Source organism: Rhincodon typus, chromosome 14, assembly GCF_021869965.1.
Source record: "Rhincodon typus isolate 14 chromosome 14, sRhiTyp1.1, whole genome shotgun sequence".
Taxonomy (NCBI): domain Eukaryota; kingdom Metazoa; phylum Chordata; class Chondrichthyes; order Orectolobiformes; family Rhincodontidae; genus Rhincodon; species Rhincodon typus.
Window position 1 is genome coordinate 3,319,849 of NC_063345.1, and position 18,374 is coordinate 3,338,222.

Here is an 18,374-nt window from a genome sequence, read left to right on the forward strand (position 1 = left end):
CAGCATGGACTTAAATTGAGCCCAGTGCTTCTGATTTGACAAGGTGGTCCTAGCTTCGACTCATGCCTGCTGCAGCAGAGGTGCGTTTAGATTCCCCTATGAGATTTGGCAGCATCAGCAGCAGCTGCAATGGGCCCGAAGCAGACTCATGGTGGCACAAAATCAAGTTTGGCTAGTGTGGTACCTGGCAGTATCGGTGGTGGCTTCATTGGCAAGGCCCAGCCAGGTCTCATAGTGGCAAGGACATTGGTGGAGGCAAGATGGCGCTAAAGAGTGATGACTCTTGTTCCAGTGGCAGCGGTGCAGCGAAGAGGTCTCGTGGATGGCCATCAGGCCCATGGACCATGGCCCATGGTGGAGCACTTAACAAGAAGGACTATAACGTTTAGCACTATTTCTTTATTTCTCTGCCTTTGTTCTGGTTTTTTTTTTCTGTGTTTTAAGATGGTGCCGGGGAGAGGTTGTGCTGTACAACACTTTTCATGTATTTGTAACAAATAAATAAATAAATATGTAAATAAATAACTCTCTCTATACGTACATATTACAATTAGAAAGATCTTAACGTGAACACTAAAACAAAGTTAGCTAGTCACGTATATTTGAAGCGCAGTCACTGTTATAATCCCAAAAACATAGAACATAGAGCAGTACATCACAGGACAGGCCCTTCGGCCCATGATGTTGTGCCGACCTATTATCCTACTAAGGTCAATCTACCCTGCATACCCTACATTTTACTATCCTCCATGTGCCTATCCAAGAGTCGGTTAAAAGTCTCCAAAGTATCTGACTCCACTACCACTGTCGGCAGCGCATTCGACACGCCCACCAATCTCTGTGTGAAGAACCTCTGACATCTCCCCTATACCTTCCTCCAATCACCTTAAAATTATGCACCCTTGTAATAGTCATTTCTGCCCTTGGAAAAAGTCTGTGACTATCCACTCTTTCTATGTCTCTCATCATCTTGTACAGCTCTATCAAGTCACCTCTCATCCTTCTTTGCTCCAATGAAAAAAGCCCTAGCTCCCTCAACCTTTCCTCATAAGACCTGCCCTCCAGTCCAGCCAGCATCCTGGTAAATCTCCTCTGCACCCCCTCTAAAGCTTCCACATCTTTCCTATAATGAGGTGACCAGAACAGAACACAATATTCCAAGTGTGATCTAACCAAAGTTTTATAGAGGTGCAGCATAACCTCATGGCTCTTAAACTCAATTCCCCTGCCAATGAAAGCCAACACATCATACGCCTTTACAACCCTATCAACTTGGGTAGCAACTTTGAGGGATCTATGGACGAGATCCCTCTGTCCCTCCACACTGCCGAGAATCCTGCCATTAACCCTGTATTCTGCATTCAAATTCGACCTTCCAAAATTAATCACTTCACACTTTTCTGGGTTGAATTCCATCTGCTACTTCTTTGCCCAGCTCTGCATCCTGTCAATGTCCCTTTGCAACCTACAACAGCCCTCCATACTGTCCACAACTCCACCAACCTTCGTGTCATCGGCAAACTTACTAACCCACCCTTCCACTTCCTTATCCAAGACATTTATAAAGATCACAAAAAGCAGAGGTCCCAGAACAGATCCCTGCGGAACACCACTGGTCACCGAGCTCCAAGCAGAATACTTTCCATCTACTACCACCCTCTGTCTTCTCTTGGACAGTCAGTTTTGTATCCAGACAGCCAAATTTCCCTGAATCTCATGCCTCCCTACTTTCTGAATGAGCCTACCATGTGGAACCTTATCAAATGCCTTGCTAAAAGCCATATACACCACATCCACTGCTCTACCTTCATTGATGTGTTTTGTCACATTCTCAAAGAATTCAATAAGGCTTGTGAGACATGACCTGCCCCTCACAAAGCCATGCTGACTATTTCTAATCAAACTGTACTTTTCCAAATAATCATAAATTCTATCTCTCAGAATCCTCTCCAATAATTTGCCCACCACAGAAGTAAGACTGCACGGTCTGTAATTTCTAGGATTATCCATATTTCCTTCCTTGAACAAGGGAATGATATTTGCCACCCTCCAATCTTCTGGTACTACTCTAGTGGACAGTGAGGACACAAAGATCATTGCCAAAGAGGCAGCAATCTCTTCCTTCGCTTCCTGTAGGAACCTTGGGTATATCCCATCTGGCCCAGGGTACTTATCTATCCTCATGTTTTTCAAAATTTCTAGCACATCCTCCTCCCTAACATCAACCTGTTCGAGCATATCTGCCTGTTTCATGCTGTCCTCACAAAAGTCAAGGTCCCTCTCACTGGTGAATACTGAAGCAAAGTATTCATTAAGGACCTCCCCTTATCTCCTCTGACTCCACGCACAAGTTCCCTCCACTATCCCTGATTAGCCCTACCCTCACTCTGGCCGTCCTCTTGTTCCTCACATAAGCATAGAATGCCTTGGGGTTTTCCTTGATCCTACCCACCAAGGTTTTCTCATACCCCCTTCTAGCTCTCCTAAGTCCATTCTTCAGTTCCTTCCTGGCTACCTTCTGGCTACCTTCTGGCGACCTGGCAGCCCTCTAGAGCCCTGTCCAATCCTTGCTTCCTCAACCTTAGGTAAGCTTCCTTCTTCCTTTTGACTCGTTGTTCCACATGTGTTGTCATCCAAGGTTCCTTCACCTTACCATCCTTTCCCTGCCTCAGTGGGACAAATCTATCCAGTACTTGTAGCAAGTGCTCCCTAAACAAGCTCCACATTTCTGTTGTGCATTTCCCTGAGAACATTTGACCCCAATTGATGCTCCGTAGTTCTTACCTAATAGCATTGTAGTTCTTGCCTAATAGCATTGAAACATGGTAGCCAACGTTGGTCCTTGGACAGACATTTAAAAGACACCTCTCCCTCAATACTGCATTTGAAAGTGAACATTGATTTTGTACAGGAGCGTTAATTGTATATTAATTGTATGCATGTGGCAGTTATTAACTGGTGATTTACTTGTGTCTTTATAAATAAACACAGATGGAATTTGTGGTAGTTGGGAGAGGAAGGATTTCCTTATTGCATTTCACTCTGTGAACAAAAATAATGATATGTAAAAATTAACTTCACCCAGTGAATGGCTCTAATGGCTCCGAACTAAACAAAAACTGAAAGAACTGTGGATGCTGTAAATCAGGAACAAAAACAAAGTTGCACATGAGTCCTGCTGGAAAAGCCAGACCTGCTGAGCTTTTCCAGCAACTTTATTTTTTGGCCCCCAAAACTTCCTTTTTAACCCATACCACCCTATGGCACCTTATAACCCTCATGCCAACTTAATGCTAACTCATCCCAACTCATCATGCTACCCACGACCTTTTATCCTTACATCTTCCATGACAACTCATTTAGTATCCTTCATGATCACCCCTCAGAAGCTATAATGCTCCAATTAAATGTCTTGATATTTTTTACATTGCATGCATGTAAATATAAGTAGATATTACTGCTAATCATTTCTTTTCTTTTGCCACAATGTCATTATTAGTGTGAGAGTTATTCAGCTCAGTTGTATAAATGGCAAGAGTGTGATGAGAATGTGAGTTCAAACCCCTTCCCAACTGTAGTACTTTATGGATGCCAGTCTCCTCACATTGCCCTATGCTTGTAGATTGGTTCCACTCATGCTATATAACCAATTGTCTGACACTGTCTTGTGGATAGAGATGCCTCACAGTATCTGTGAGTGGTGGGTGCATGGAGTGCACTGCCAGCAGTGGTAGTGGAGTCAGATACATTAGGGACATTTAAGTGACTCTTGGATAGGCACATGGATGATTGTAAAATGAAGGGTATGCAGGTTAGTTTTTGATCTTAGAGTAGGGTAATAGGTCAGCACAACATTGTGGGCTGAAGGGCCAGTACTGTCCTGTAATATTCTATGTTTTTTGTTCCATGCCTATGGTCCTTTGTGGACTCTGGCTAATTACCATTACTTTAACAGCAGATGCCAGCAGTGAAAATCCCTATCTACAGCGTTTGAAACAAGAGGAGAATTAAAAAATTGATACTGGGCTGGTCAGATTATATGAGAGATGATGAGTGCCCATTCATTAACAGCTATGTACCTCAACTGTATTCATTTAGTTGGTGCATAACTCTTACATGTACACAAGGTGTGAGCCCTGTTCTAATTAAACTCTCTGCTTTGAATTCATTTATCAAACAATTAAACATTTCTGTCATCTGTGAATTAATGGTAGCACTCTTACTTTTGTGTCAGAATGGTTGGGGTATTGTTGATCTCCTTTCTCTTTCCCTTGACTTTTTCCTTATAAATGGAGTATACACTAAGTGAAGATGTTTGATTGTGACTCAGTGGCGGCACCAAGCAACGAGGCAAGGCCTCAATCTCAAACAGTTCATGAGTTCAAGTCCTATTCTTGAGACCAAAGCACGTAATTCAAAATCTTCTGAACAGAGTTGGAATCCTTATCTATGACCAAATCAGACAAATGATTGTCCACTTAGATTCCACAAGTTTTCTTGCTGAGCTTTAAAATCAGGAGCTTTCAAAACTGAAGTACCTCAGCATAATCCTTAAACTCTCTCGCTAAGTATTGTGAATGTACCTACATCAAATGGATTGTAGTGATTCAGGAAATCAGCTCACCACCATCTTCTCAAGGGCAATTAGGAGTGGGCAATAAATGCTGGACCAGCCAGTGAAGACCATATCTCATCAATGAAGAGCAGAATATAGGTAGCCGGAGTAGGTGATGTCTACAGGTGCCAGATGGTTTGGGTGGTTAGATAACTGGTGGGTGCGTAAGGTGGCAGCTGGGTGATGTTAATGTTTGGGGATAGTCAGACTTCTGTGGTGTCTAAACTGTGAGCGATTGGGCCACAGTGAATGGAAGATGCAATGGTAAGCTGAGTGTTTCAGCTTTAGTTGCCCAAGAAGTGACTAAGAAGATTGATGAAGGCAGAGCCGTGGATGTTTTCTATATGGATATCAGCAAGGCGTTTGACAAGGTTCTGCATGGTAGACTGATTAGCATGATTAGATCACATGGAATACAGGGAGAACTAGCCATTTGGATAAAAATTGGCTTGAAGGTAGAGGGTATTGATGGTGGAAGATTGATTTTCAGACTGGAGACTTGTGATCAGTGATGTGCCGCAAGGATTGGTGCTGGGTACACCGCTTTTTGTCATTTATATAAATTATTTGGATGTGAATATAGGAGGTTTGGTTAATAAGGTTGCAGATGACACCAAAATTGGTGGTGCAGTGGACAGTGAAGAAGTACAACAGCCATCTTGATCAGATGGGCCAATGGGCTGAGGAGTGCCGATGGAGTTTTAATTAGATAAATGTGAGGTGTTGCATTTTGGTAAGATAAATCAGTACAGAACTTATACACTTAATGATAGAATTCTGGGGAGTTTTGCCGAAAAAAGAGACCTTGGGGTGTAGGTTCATAGTTCCTTGAAAGTTGAGTCGCAGGTAGACAGATAGTGAAGAAGGCGTTTGGTATGCTTGTCTTTATCAGTCAGTGTATTGAATATAGGAGTTGAGATGTTATGTTGCACCTGTATAGGACATTGGTTAGACCACTTTTGGAGTACTGTGTTCAATTCTGGTCTCCCTGCTATAGGAAAGCTGTCGTTAAACTTGAAAGGGTTCAGAAAAGATTTACAAGGATGTTGCCAGGGTTGGAGGGTTTGAGCTAAAGGGGAGGCTGAACAGGCTGGTCCTATTTTCCCTGGAGCTTCAGAGACTGAGGGATGATCTTATAGAGGTTTATAAAATAAAGTGGGGGATACGGATAGGGTGAATAGTCAAAGTCTTTTTCCCAGGGTAGTGGAGTCCAAAACTAGAGAGCATATGTTTAAGGTGAGAGGGGAAAGATTTAAAAGGGACCTAAAGGACAACTTTCTCATTCAGAGTGTGGTGCGTGTATGAAATGAGCTGCTAGAGGAAGTGGTGGAGGCTGGTACAATTACAACATTTTGAAGGCATCTGCATGGGTACATGAATAGGAAGAATTTAGAGGGATATGGGACAAATGCTGGCAAATGGGACATAGATTAATTTAGGATATCTGGGTCAGCATAGACAAGTTAGACTGAAGGGTCTGTTTCCATACTGTACAACTCTGTGACTGCAAGAGTTAGCATAGGTTTAATCCCTCTAACCTTTCCTAGGTACCCATAAAAGTGTTAAAGTCAGAACACCTAAAAGTCTCACCAAAAAGATTCAAACCCAAAATTGGGAAATAGTTTGGAGGATTCCAGATATCAGGCATTGCCCATAGGAAATTTGTTCTTCCTAGGTAATTCCCCTATTGCCAGTTCATTGGGACTTCCAAGACGTCCGAAAGTGCATCTTACTGAACACGTCTGGTATCTGGAGACCAGAAGATCGTGGGAATTATCTAGGTTGACAATCCAGGACATGCTGCACTCTTGAATAAGCTGTCTTTCAGCTGAGGCTTAAGGTGGACATGATGTCACTTTCTTGGCTGGATGTAAAATAGTGTAATCCTCAAAACTATTCTTGAAAAGCAAGGGTGTTTTCCCTTGTGTTCTCACCTGTATGTATCTCTCAAATGATATAATTAAAACAGATTATTTGTCATTACTGTTTGTGAAACTTTGCCATACACAAATTTCATTGCTGATACAATGTGGACCTGGAGGAACACAGTAGGTCAGGCGGCATCAGAGGAGCAGGAAAGTTGATGTTTCGGGCCAAGACCCTTCTTCAGGACTGGGAGGGGGAAGGGAGCTGGGAAATAAATAGAGGGAAGAGGGGTGGGGCTGGGGGAAGGTAGTTGGGATGGCAATAGCTGGAAGCAGATAGGGTAGTGGGTTTGGTCAGTGGGAAGGTGGGGTGGATAGGTGGGGAAGGAGATGGACAGGTAGTTTCAGGTCAAGGAGGTGGGGATGAGAGGGAGGGGTGTGGGAGATTTTGAAACTGGTGAATTCTATGTTTAGGCCATCAGGCTGTAGGCTCCTGAGGTGGAACATGAGGTGTTGTTCCTCCAGTTTGTGTGTCATTGTGGCACTGGAGGAGGCCCAGGATGGACATGCAAATTTCATTGGCTGCAGTACACTTACAGATGTCCTAAGGCCATGCAATTCACCATATGAAGGCAAGTTCTTTCCTCATTTTAAATCAAAATTGAGTAACTTCCAATCTTAAACACCATTCTTCTTAATTGCAGAGATCACTCAGAGTTGGTAGATGTTGTCATTGAAACCAGCAGAGGGCAGCAACCCATCACACCAATAAGCTTGAAAAATAATTCTTTCTATTTCACTGAAGGTAGAAATTATTGCATGAGTCTGTAATCCCAGAAGGTAAATGTTCTTGCAGAAACTGTGTATTGGTGAGTCAAAGCTGCAATGTTGCCATGCTATCTCTGCCCCAAAAGTCCTGTATTGGTGTTTTGAGTACCCTTAATATCGTTAACTTTATTACTTAGAGCCAGTGTATAGAAAGAAACTCACATTCGTAGAACATAGAACATCGAACAATACAGCACAGCACAGGACCTTCGGCCCACAATGTTGTGCCAACCTATTATCCTACTAAGATCAATCTAGCCTGCATACCCTACATTTTACTACCCTCCAAGTGCCTATCCAAGAGTCGCTGAAATGTCCCTAATGTACCTGACTCCATTACCACTGTCGGCAGCACATTCCACACGCCCACCACTCTCTGTGTGATGAACCTACCTCTGACATCTCCCTTATACGTTCCTCCAAACACCTTAAAATTATGCCCCCTCGTAATAGTCATTTCCGCCCACAGATGTTTTATCTTTTGCATGCTTAAGAAAAATTAAACAAGCACGTAGCTGAAACTCTCAACTGACAAAAAAGCCTCCTCCTCTAATCGGTCAGCTGTCAAACCTCCAGATAAGCAGAAAGAAAATCTATCTCCAAAGCCACCAAACAAGCATATGGACAGGCCTCTCCCACAAGCTCCATGTGTTAAACAACCTGCCCTGCTTCATGTATTTTTTGTTTGCATATTTTGTTTTGAGCTATAAAAGTTCTCTTGGAGAAACAAAAAAAAAACTGGATTTGTAAAGCTTGAAGAGAAAAACAGACCCTGCTCTTTGAATCTTCTATCACTTCCCCATATTATGCAAGGACTCAGTTATGTTGTATTTAATCGTAGACTTAACAAAGTTTCTAGCCCAGTTGATCAAGCTAAAGCAGAGACACAAAGATTTTCTTTGTGCAGAAAGTTTATTGACTACACCAGTCCAACAGCTCTTCTCCCCATCCCTGCTGTTGCCCCTCTGTGTTTTGTCTTTGGGTAGCCACCACCCAATCAGCTGTTTCACTGTTACAAACAATTAACACTCACTAGGGGCAATGTAAAGGGCAAGGTAGGAAGTGAGGGAGGAGGCTAAATCAAAATGGAGTCGGAGGGCAGAGATGATGCACTCCAGTCCCCACCTCTCTCTAAAGGCTTTAAAGGGTGTCGATGGTCACCACGCATTCCTTCTCCTAGGGCATCAGGACACAAATGTGGCCGGGAAAGAGGGGAGGCAGTCGTGAACAATGATCTCCTCCCATGGCTTGCTGTCTGGACCAGTTGATGGCTACTTTATCCAGGCCCAGGAGGAGGTCCTCCAACCTGCCCGATGAGTCTCCCCTTTTATACATCAATGAATCAATTAACAGCCATCAGCAGTTTCCATTTTTGACCCTAATTAGTTGCTTCATTGTCAAATCTGGCACAGAAAAAGACCATTCGGCCCATCGGCTCCTTGCCATTTCTGTCAATGGGGTGGGCATTGTCAGTGGAGAAGGAAAAACAACAGATGCTGATTTGCTTTTGGTGGTTTTACACACCAAATCCTGACAAACGTACACTGTACTAGCTCCTGGTTTTTGGAAGTGCACCAAAAATTGTTCTTGTATTTTCAGAAATAAATTATGAAACCGCTCGCCACAAACAAGCACTTGGCTTCAAACATTCCAGCCAGAGCTGGGGCTGTCAGGGAAATTTCCTTTTCAAAGTAGATATTTGTTCTTCCTCTCTCACTGGCAGCTCACTCCAACCTTCTGCTTTCGGAGCAGGACCAGCCACTTTCATACCAACTTCAACAGTAAGTAACTTATAGCCTCCCTTCAGCCATTTGGTAACTTAACCCTGGAAGGTTAATGTACACAGATGCTAATTCCGCATGAAATGCCTTTAACTTCTGTACTGTGCTGAAAGCTCTACGAACGCCTATTTTGTGCTTGTAATGTGGCTCAGAGTCAAAATAGTTCAGATAGTCACTTCGAGATGTTTCACTGTTCTGAAGATGCTAAGTCAATGCAAATTGTTGTACATTAAAGTTGTTTGCCCTGCCAATAAAATATCAGGCAAAAGAATTTCAGACAAACGCATTTTAACTTGCACATGAGAATGAACACACATCAAGCCCTGATTGAGAAAATCAAGACTACTTGTATACATTCTTTCTCACAAATGGGCCCTTCAATAAAGTGTCCAGCACTGCCTGCTCTCACCAACACCCGCTTTCTGCTTCACTGTGCCTGGTTGACTGACACTGGCTCCATTGCACCCAATTACTTAGTGCTGCGAGTATACATCCATCAATGCGGTTTTCTCTGATACCAATTAATGTGGTTGTAGCTAACAAAATGTGGCTCTGGGTCTATGTTGATGTCCAAAACACATATGTAACCCACTTACAGGCCTGGAGTTGTACTGCTACAGCAGTTGTAAAATCTTGTCTATTTTTATATGACCAATGGACTTCTAAACGTTGTGATATGAGTCAGCAAAAAGGACAAATGTAAGTCCACTACATGTAGATACAGAATTTATAATGGGCAACAAGGAAATGGTGGACAAACTGAACAATTAATTTGGGCAGAATCTTATAGGGGTCTGAACAGTGTGGGCAGATTTGTGACAGAATCAACCTCCCCACTTCTCGACTTCACCCCCATTCCCTCAGGTGCACTGACTATCCATTTAAACAACCGCCAGTTGTTTTTCTTCCAACGAGAGAGCAGCCGTATGGTCCTCTGGGACTATGGTAACTTTACATCTTTATTAGTTTGCAGATGACACCAAAATTGGTGGTATAGTGTACAGCGAAGAAGGTTATCTAAGAATACAATGGGATCTTGATCAACTGGGCCAATAGGCTGAGAAATGGTAGTTGGAGACTAACTTAGATAAGTTAGTGTTGCATTTTGGTGACACAAAACAAGGAATAAATTATACAGTTAATGGTATGGCCTTGGGGAGTGTTATTGAGCAGAGAGACCTAGGGGTACAGGTCCATAGTTCCTTGAAAGTGGTGTTACAGTTAGAGAAGTTGGTAATGAAGGCATTTGGCATGTTTGCTTTCGTTGAAAGTACAGGAGTTGGGATGTCATGTTACGGCTATACAAGACATTGGTAGGGCTACATTTGGAGTCCTGCAGACAATTCTGGTTGCCCTGCTGTAGGAAGGATGTTATTTAACTGTACAAGTTGCAAAAAAGATTTACAAGGATGTTACCGAGACTGGACAGTATGATCTGTAAGGAGAGAATGGATAGGCTGGGACCATTTTTACCCTGGTGCGTAGAAGGCTGAAGGTGACCTTATAGAGATTTATACAGCCATAAGGGGTATAGATAAGGTGAAGAACTGAGGTCTTTTTCTCCAGGGTCAGGGAGTCCAAGATTAGAGGGCATAGGTTTAAGGTGAGAGGGGAAGGATTTAAAAGTGTCTTGAGGCGAGGCTTTTTCACACAGAGGGTGGTATGTATATGGAACAAGGTGTCAGGGGAAGTGGTAGAAATGATTGCAATTACAACTTTTAAAAGGCACTTGGACAGGGACATGGATAGGAAAGGTATTGATGGATATGGGCCAAATACAGGCAAATGAGACTTGTTCAGTTCAGGAAACCAAGTCAGCCTGGAGTTGTCTGAAGGGTCTGTTTCTGTGCTGTATGACTCTATGACTCTAGTGGGATACTGCAGGAATAGTGCTGAGGCCACAGCTATCCATAATCCATATTTTTTTATTTGAACCTGGTCACTGCTGTATATGATGATGGTTCTGAAAGCGTTTATGCTGAAATTACGTTAATTCCAGACAATCTGTTGTCACACTGGAGGCAACTGAATTTGACACTAGACTCTGTAGGAAACAGGTAAACTCTATACAGCTCCTGAGATTCAATACTATTTATGCCTGGTTAATAATAATGTTGTACTTTTTGCTAGCATGCAATAAACAATCTTGTTAACTAAAACAAAGTGCCTTGAAAATCTTGTGGTGCAGTGGTAGTGTCTCTGGTCCTGGGCTAGAACGTTCGGGTTTAAATGTGAGGTGTATTAGGATACATCCAAAAAGGTTGATTTGAAAAAAGTCTAAATACCTTTTCTGTTTAAGCTCAACAGTGGAGTTTATCCTCTCATACTGATAATTATACACCATACAGAGAAAGTAGGTTTGGTGACAACGAACCAACTCAACCACCTCTAGCCTACCATCATCTGTTGGCAGTGGTGACAAATACCATAAGGACCAAAAATAACGTTTCCAATTTGCTGATAACACAATGCTGGCGAGATGACAGCTGGGCTGATAATCTAGAGGCCCAGGTAATGTTCTGGGGACCCAGGTTCGAGTCCTGCTGTGGCAGATGGTGCAATTTGAATTCAACAAAAGTCTGAAATTAAGTGTCTAATGATGACTATGAAAACATTAGGGATGGTAATAGATGCTGGCTGAGTCATTAACACCCTCATCCTGTGAATAAAAAAAATTATTAGAATGCAAATTGGGAGGAAAATACAAGGAGGCTTCAAGGAATTTGGACAGGCTAAATTAATAAATATCGACGTAGTAGATGAAATATAAAGTGATCAAGTGAAGTTATCCTTTTGGTTAGAAAAAAACCAGAAGACAGAGTATTTCTTAAGTGGTAATATGTTTAAAAAAGGAGGTAGACAAAAGATGGGGAATTATAGGCCATTCAGGGGAAAATGCTTGAATCTATCATGAAGGAAAAAAATGCAAGACATCTAGACAGAAATTCTGCCATTGGGCAGACGCAGCATGAGTTCATGAAAGTCAGGTCATATTTCACTAATTTACTGGATTTCTATGAAGACATTACGAGCGCAGTGGACAACAGGGACTCAGTAGATGTGGTGTACCTGGATTTCCAAAAGGCATTCAACAAGGTGCCACACAACAGGCTGCTGCGTAACATAAAGGTGCAGAGTGTTACAGGCAACATATTATCATGGATAGAAGATTGGTTAACTAACAGGGAGCAAAGATTGGGGATAAATTAGTGCTTTCTGGTTGGCGATCAGTGACCAGTGGTGTGCCTCAGGGATCAGTGTGGGACAGCAATTGTTTACAGTTTACATAGTTGTTTTGGAGTTGGGGACCACATGTAGTGTGTCAAAGTTTGTGGATGACACTAAGATAAGTGGTAGAGGAAAGTGTTCAGAGGACTCTGAAAGTTTGCAGAGGTTTAAGTGAGTGGGCAAATGTCTGGCAGATGGAATACAATGGCCTTTGTGTGGCATGAATGTTGCTTGCCACTTTAGCTCAAGCCTGAATATTGCCCAGGTTTTTCTGTATTTTTACATGGACTACTTCAGTATCTGAAGAGTTATCAATGGTGCTGAACATTACGCAATCATCAGCAAAAATCCCCACTTCTGACCTTATGATGTATGGAAGGTCATTGATGAAGTAGCTGAAGATGGTTGAGTCTAGGACAGTACCCTGAGGAGCTCCTGCAGAGATGCCCTGAATTGAGATGTCTGATTCCCACACCCATAACCATTTTCCTATGTGCCAGGTATGACTCCAACCATCAGAGAGTTTATTCCCTGATTCCCATTGATTCCAGTTTGCCAGACCTGTTCAATTGCAGGCTTGATGTCAAGGGCTGTCACTTTCGCCTCACCTCTGGAATTCAGCTGTTTCATGGAATTCATCCATATTTGAACCTAGGCTGTAATGAGATCAGGAGCTGAGTGGCCCTGTATGGCTTGTTAAAAGTCAACCACATTGCTGTGAATCTGGTGTCACATGTCACATCTAGAGGCAAACATGTCATAGCCCTTTTTACTACCTTATATACCTGCACTGCTACCTTCAGTGATCTGTGGACCTGCTTACCCAGATCCCTCTGCATATCAGTACTCTTAAGGGTTTTGCCATTCACTGTATAATTTTCATCTGCATGTGACCTTCCAAAATGCATCACCTCACATTTGTCCGGATTAAACTCCATCTGCCATTTTTTTGCCCATGCCTCCAACTGATCTATATCCTGCTGTATCCTCTGACAATTCTCCTCACTATCCGCGACTCCACTAATCTTTGTATTGTCCGAAATCTTACTAATTAAACCAGTTACATTTTCCTTCAAATCATTTATGTAGATCACAAGCAGCAGAGGTCCTAGCACTGATCCCTGTGGAACACCACTAGTCAAAGCCCTCCGTTGCGAAAAGCATCTTTCCACTGCTAACCTCTGTCTCCTATGACTAAGCCAGTTCTATATCCATCTTGCCAGCTCAACCCTGTTGCCACGTGACTTCACCTTTTGTACCAGTCTACCATGAGTGTACTTGTCAAAGGCTTTACTGAAGCTCGTGTAGACAACATCAACCATTTTTCCCTTATCAATCATTTTTGTCACCACCTCAAAAAACTCGATCAAGTTAGTGAGGCATGACTATCCCGCACCAAACCATGCTATCACTAATAAGTCCATTTATATCTAAATGCGTATAGATCTTGTCCTTGAGAACCTTTTCTAATAACTTCCTTAACACTGACGTGAGAATCACCAGCCTGTAATTTCCTGGATTATCTCTGTTACCCTTTTTAAATAATGGGACAACATTGGCTATTCTCAGTCCTCTGGGACCTCACCTGTGGCCAAAGAGGATACAAAGACGTCTGTCAAAGCTCCAGCAATTTATTCTCTTGCCTTCCTCAATATTCTGGGATTGATACCATCAGGACCAGGGATTTATCTACCTTAATACTTTTTAAGACACACAACACCTTTTCCTTTTTAATAGCAACTTGACTTAGAAACTCAACACTCCCATCCTGAGATCATCCTCCACCAATTCGTTCTCTTTGGTGAATACCGACACAAAGTATTCATTTAGGACCTCACCTACCCCTTCTGGCTCCACACATAGATTCCCTCCTTTGTCCTTGGGTCGGCCAACCCTTTCCCTGGCTACCCTCTTGCTTTTTATATATGTATCAACAGGTTTGGGATTCTCCTTAATCCTGTTTGCTAATGACTTTTTATGATCCCTTTTAGCCCTTCTAATTCCTTGTTTAAGTTACTTCCTACTTTCCTTATATACTTCAAGGGCTTCATCAGTTCCCATCCTCCTCGCCCTTACGTATGCTTCCTTTTTCTTCCTGACCAAGGTCATAACATCCCTGGTCACCCAAGGTTCATGTAACTTTTTTTTAATTCATTCACGGGATGAAGGGCGTCACTAGCTAGGCAGCATTTATTGCCCACCCCTAATTGCTCAGAGGCAGTTAAGAGTCAACCAAATTTTAATGGGTCTGGAGTCACATGTAGGCCAGATCAGGTAAGGATGGCAGTTTTCTTCCCTAAAGGGCATTAGTGAACCAGATGGGTTTTCCGACAATCGACAATGGATTCACGGTCATCATTAGATTCTTAATTCCAGATATTTTATTGAATTTAAATTCCACCATCTGCCATGGCAGGATTTGACCTGGGTCCCCAGGACATTACCTGGGGTCTCTGGATTAACAGTCCAGTGATAATACCACTAGGCCATCGCCTCCCCCAACTTGCCATATCTATCCTTCATTCTCGCCGGAATGTGCCACTCCCAAACTCTTATCAACGGCTGTTTGAAATATTCCCGCATGTCTGATGTTGATTTACCCTCAAACAATCACCTCCAATCAAAATTCTTCAGTTCTTGTCTAATACTGATGTAGTTCACCTTCTTCCAATTTAACACTTCACCCAAGGACTGCCGTTATTCCTATCCGTGAATATCTTAAAACTCACTGTATTATGATCACTACTCTTGAAATGCTCCGCCACAGAAACTTCACTCACCTGGCTGGGCTCAATTCCCAAAACGAGGTCCAGTATAACCCCTTAGTTAGACTGTTTACATATTGTGTCAAGAATCCCTCCTGAATGGTCCTTACAAATTCTGCCCCATCCAAGCCCCTAGCACATAGTGAGTCCCAGTCAATATAGGGGAAATTAAAATCACCCACCACAACAACCCTGATGTTTTTACATCTTTCCAAATACTGTCTTAATATTTTCTCCTCTACCTCTCATTGACTGTTGGGAGGCCTGTAGTATACCCCCAGCATTGTGATTTCACCTTTCCAATTCCTGAATTCTACCCATATTGCCTCACTGTACAAGTCCTCTGATGTATCCTCCCTCAGTACAGCTGTGAGATACTCCTTTACCAGTAATGCAACTGCCTGACCACTTTTACATCCCTTTCTATCATTCCTGAAACATCTAAATCATGGGACATTCAGCTGCCAGTCCTGTCCCTCTTTCAGGCAAGTCTCCATAATCACAATTATGTCATTGTTCCAAGTACTAAGCAAAGCTCAAAGTTAATCTACCTTGCCCATTATACTTTCACATTGAAACATGTGCATTTCAGACCACCTCCCTTGCTCTTTTCAGCAGCGTTTCCCTGCCTGTTCATATTCTTAGTAATGTTTGCCTTGGTTTCTAACTCTCCCTCAATTTCTGCATCTACTACCCTACTCCTCTGGTTCCCATCCCTCTGCCACACCAGTTTAAACCCTCCACAACCACTCTACCAAGTATTTCCCCAAGGACATCAGTCCCGGTCCACCCAGGTGTAACCCGTCAGTTTGTCCAGGTCCCACCTCCCCAAGAACTGGTCCTAATGTCCCACGAATCTGAAACCCTCCTCCGGCACCATCTTTTCAGCCATGTGTTCATCCTAGATATCTTGCTGTTTCTAGTCTGACTAGCTAAGGCACTGACGTCCTTTAGGGAAAGAAATCTGCTATCCTTACCTGGTCTGGCCTACATGTGACTCCAGACCCACAACAAGGTGTTTGACTCTCAACTGCCCTCTGGGCAATTAGGGATGGGCAATAAATGCTCCTCTAGCCAGAGATGCCCACATCCCATGAATGAATATAAAAAGAATTCATCATTTCTTTGAATATTGACTTAAGGTTTGAACAAACTTTTCTCTATCATTGCAGCATTTCTTCCTAAAGCCACTGCTTCGGAAAGTCTTGTGGAAAAATTCAAATTTGTCAGAAGATACTGATCCCTATTTGGGTTGTAGATGATACACACTATTGCCACTGTGCATTGGTGGTGAAGGAAGTGAATTCTGAAGATGGTGGATGGGGTAACAATCGAGTGGGTTGCTTGACTACGACAATAACAAGCTTCTTAAGTGTTGTTGGAGCTGCATTCATTCAGGCAAGTTGAGAATATTTCATTATACTTGGAAAGTAAGTTTTTTTTTCTATATTTTTGATTGTGGACTGAAATGGTAAAAGTGTTGTTTTAAAAACGAAGGGATTAATGCACTTTTCAAAAACATGCTATCAGAACTCTGGACGGTTATTTAATCAGTGGGGGATGTTTTAGACAAACTGTCACGAGGAAGTGTGCACAAAATGAGATTCAGCCAAGTCACTGATTGGTATGTGGAATGATCAGTTGTCGATGACAAAGGCCTTCTGCCTGCCAACAACTAAGTGATTGGCTCCCAAGTAAGCGAAAAGCTTATGGGTATGAAAGAGATGACCAGAAGCTGTCAGACCTCTGTAACGGTTGGTGATGTCCTTTTCTGAGCTATGACAAACACCTTTTTCATTTAATTTAAATTCATTCATGGGATGAGGGCATCACTGGCTGGGCCAGCATTTGTTGCCCAGAACAGTCAACCACATTGTTGTGGGTCTGGAGTTACATGTAGGCCAGACCAGGTAAGGATGGCAGTTTCCTTCCCTGAAGGACATCAGTGAACCAAATGGGTTTTTCCAACAATTGACAATGGATTCATGGTTATCATTAGATTCTTAAGTCCAGATATTTATTGAATTCAGATTCCATCATCTGCCATAGCAGGATTCAAACCCAGGTTCTCAGGACATTGTCTGAATCTCTGGATTAACAGTTCAGCAAAAATAACACTAGGCCATCATCTTCCCTCAAAGCTTGTAGAAAGCCTATTTCTTTTCCTTCACAAGTTGCCATAAGCTATTGTCTTTAACAAATAAGTCAGAGACTACAAGCTGTGAACCAGTCACTCTGTGTCTCCTGCAAGCCAGTCCAGATGCATGCAGAAGATAGATTGAGGAACAGTAAGTCCTGACAAAACAAAAGGATCATCTCAGGAAACCTGTGGACAGGGACCATTTAACTGCTTTCAGTTTTTGCTCAACCCATAAGGCCAATGATTTCTTTTTTGTGTCTGTCTGTGACTGACTACAGGTGTGTACATGGTGTTTGTATAAGGGGGTTAGTGTTTTATGCAGTAGTGTTATTTGTTAATAGTTCATAGTTGTTCACCTGTAGCTAGAATTTGTTTATTTCTAAGAGAGTGCAATATAAGTGCAACAACCTGGTCTTTGCTTTCTATTAACCTGGGTCTGAAAGCTGGGTGAATTTGCATACTTTGAAAAAATCTTTAAATTTTGTGATGACTCTAGATAGTAGGGTTTGAGTTTTAGCATGCTATTAAAGTTAGGCATGATGAACTTGCTACGACTCACTGTGATAATATGCTGGAAATTGAGGTCCACTATTCCCAGAGTCATCACAAAACTTAAAGGTCGCATAAAGTATGGAACGATCCCCCCTTCACCTGACTTCCAGACCCAGATTGATAGAATGTACAAACCAAATTTCTGTATTGAAACCTACCAAGTGCATAACCTTACACTTTCCCACATTGTATTCCATCTGCCACTTCTTTGCCCACTGCCCAAATTCTTCTTCAGCCTCCCTGCTTCTTCAACACTATCTGTCCCTCCATCTATTTATGTGTCTGCAAACTTAACAAAAACACCCTCAGTTCTGTCATCCAGATTGTGAATGTATGGTATGAATAGTTGTGGTCCGAAAACAGACATCTGTAGAACTCCATTAGTAACTGGGTGGCATCCTGAAAATTACCTCTTTCTCCCTACACTCTGCCTTCAGCCAGTCAGCCAATCCTCTATCCGTGTCAGTACCTTGCCCCTAACACCATCTTATTTAGAGATAGTAGGAACTGCAGATGCTGGAAAATCTGAGATAACAAGGTGTAGAGCTGGATGAACACAGCAGGCCAAGCAGCATCATGGGAGCAGGAAGGCTGACGTTT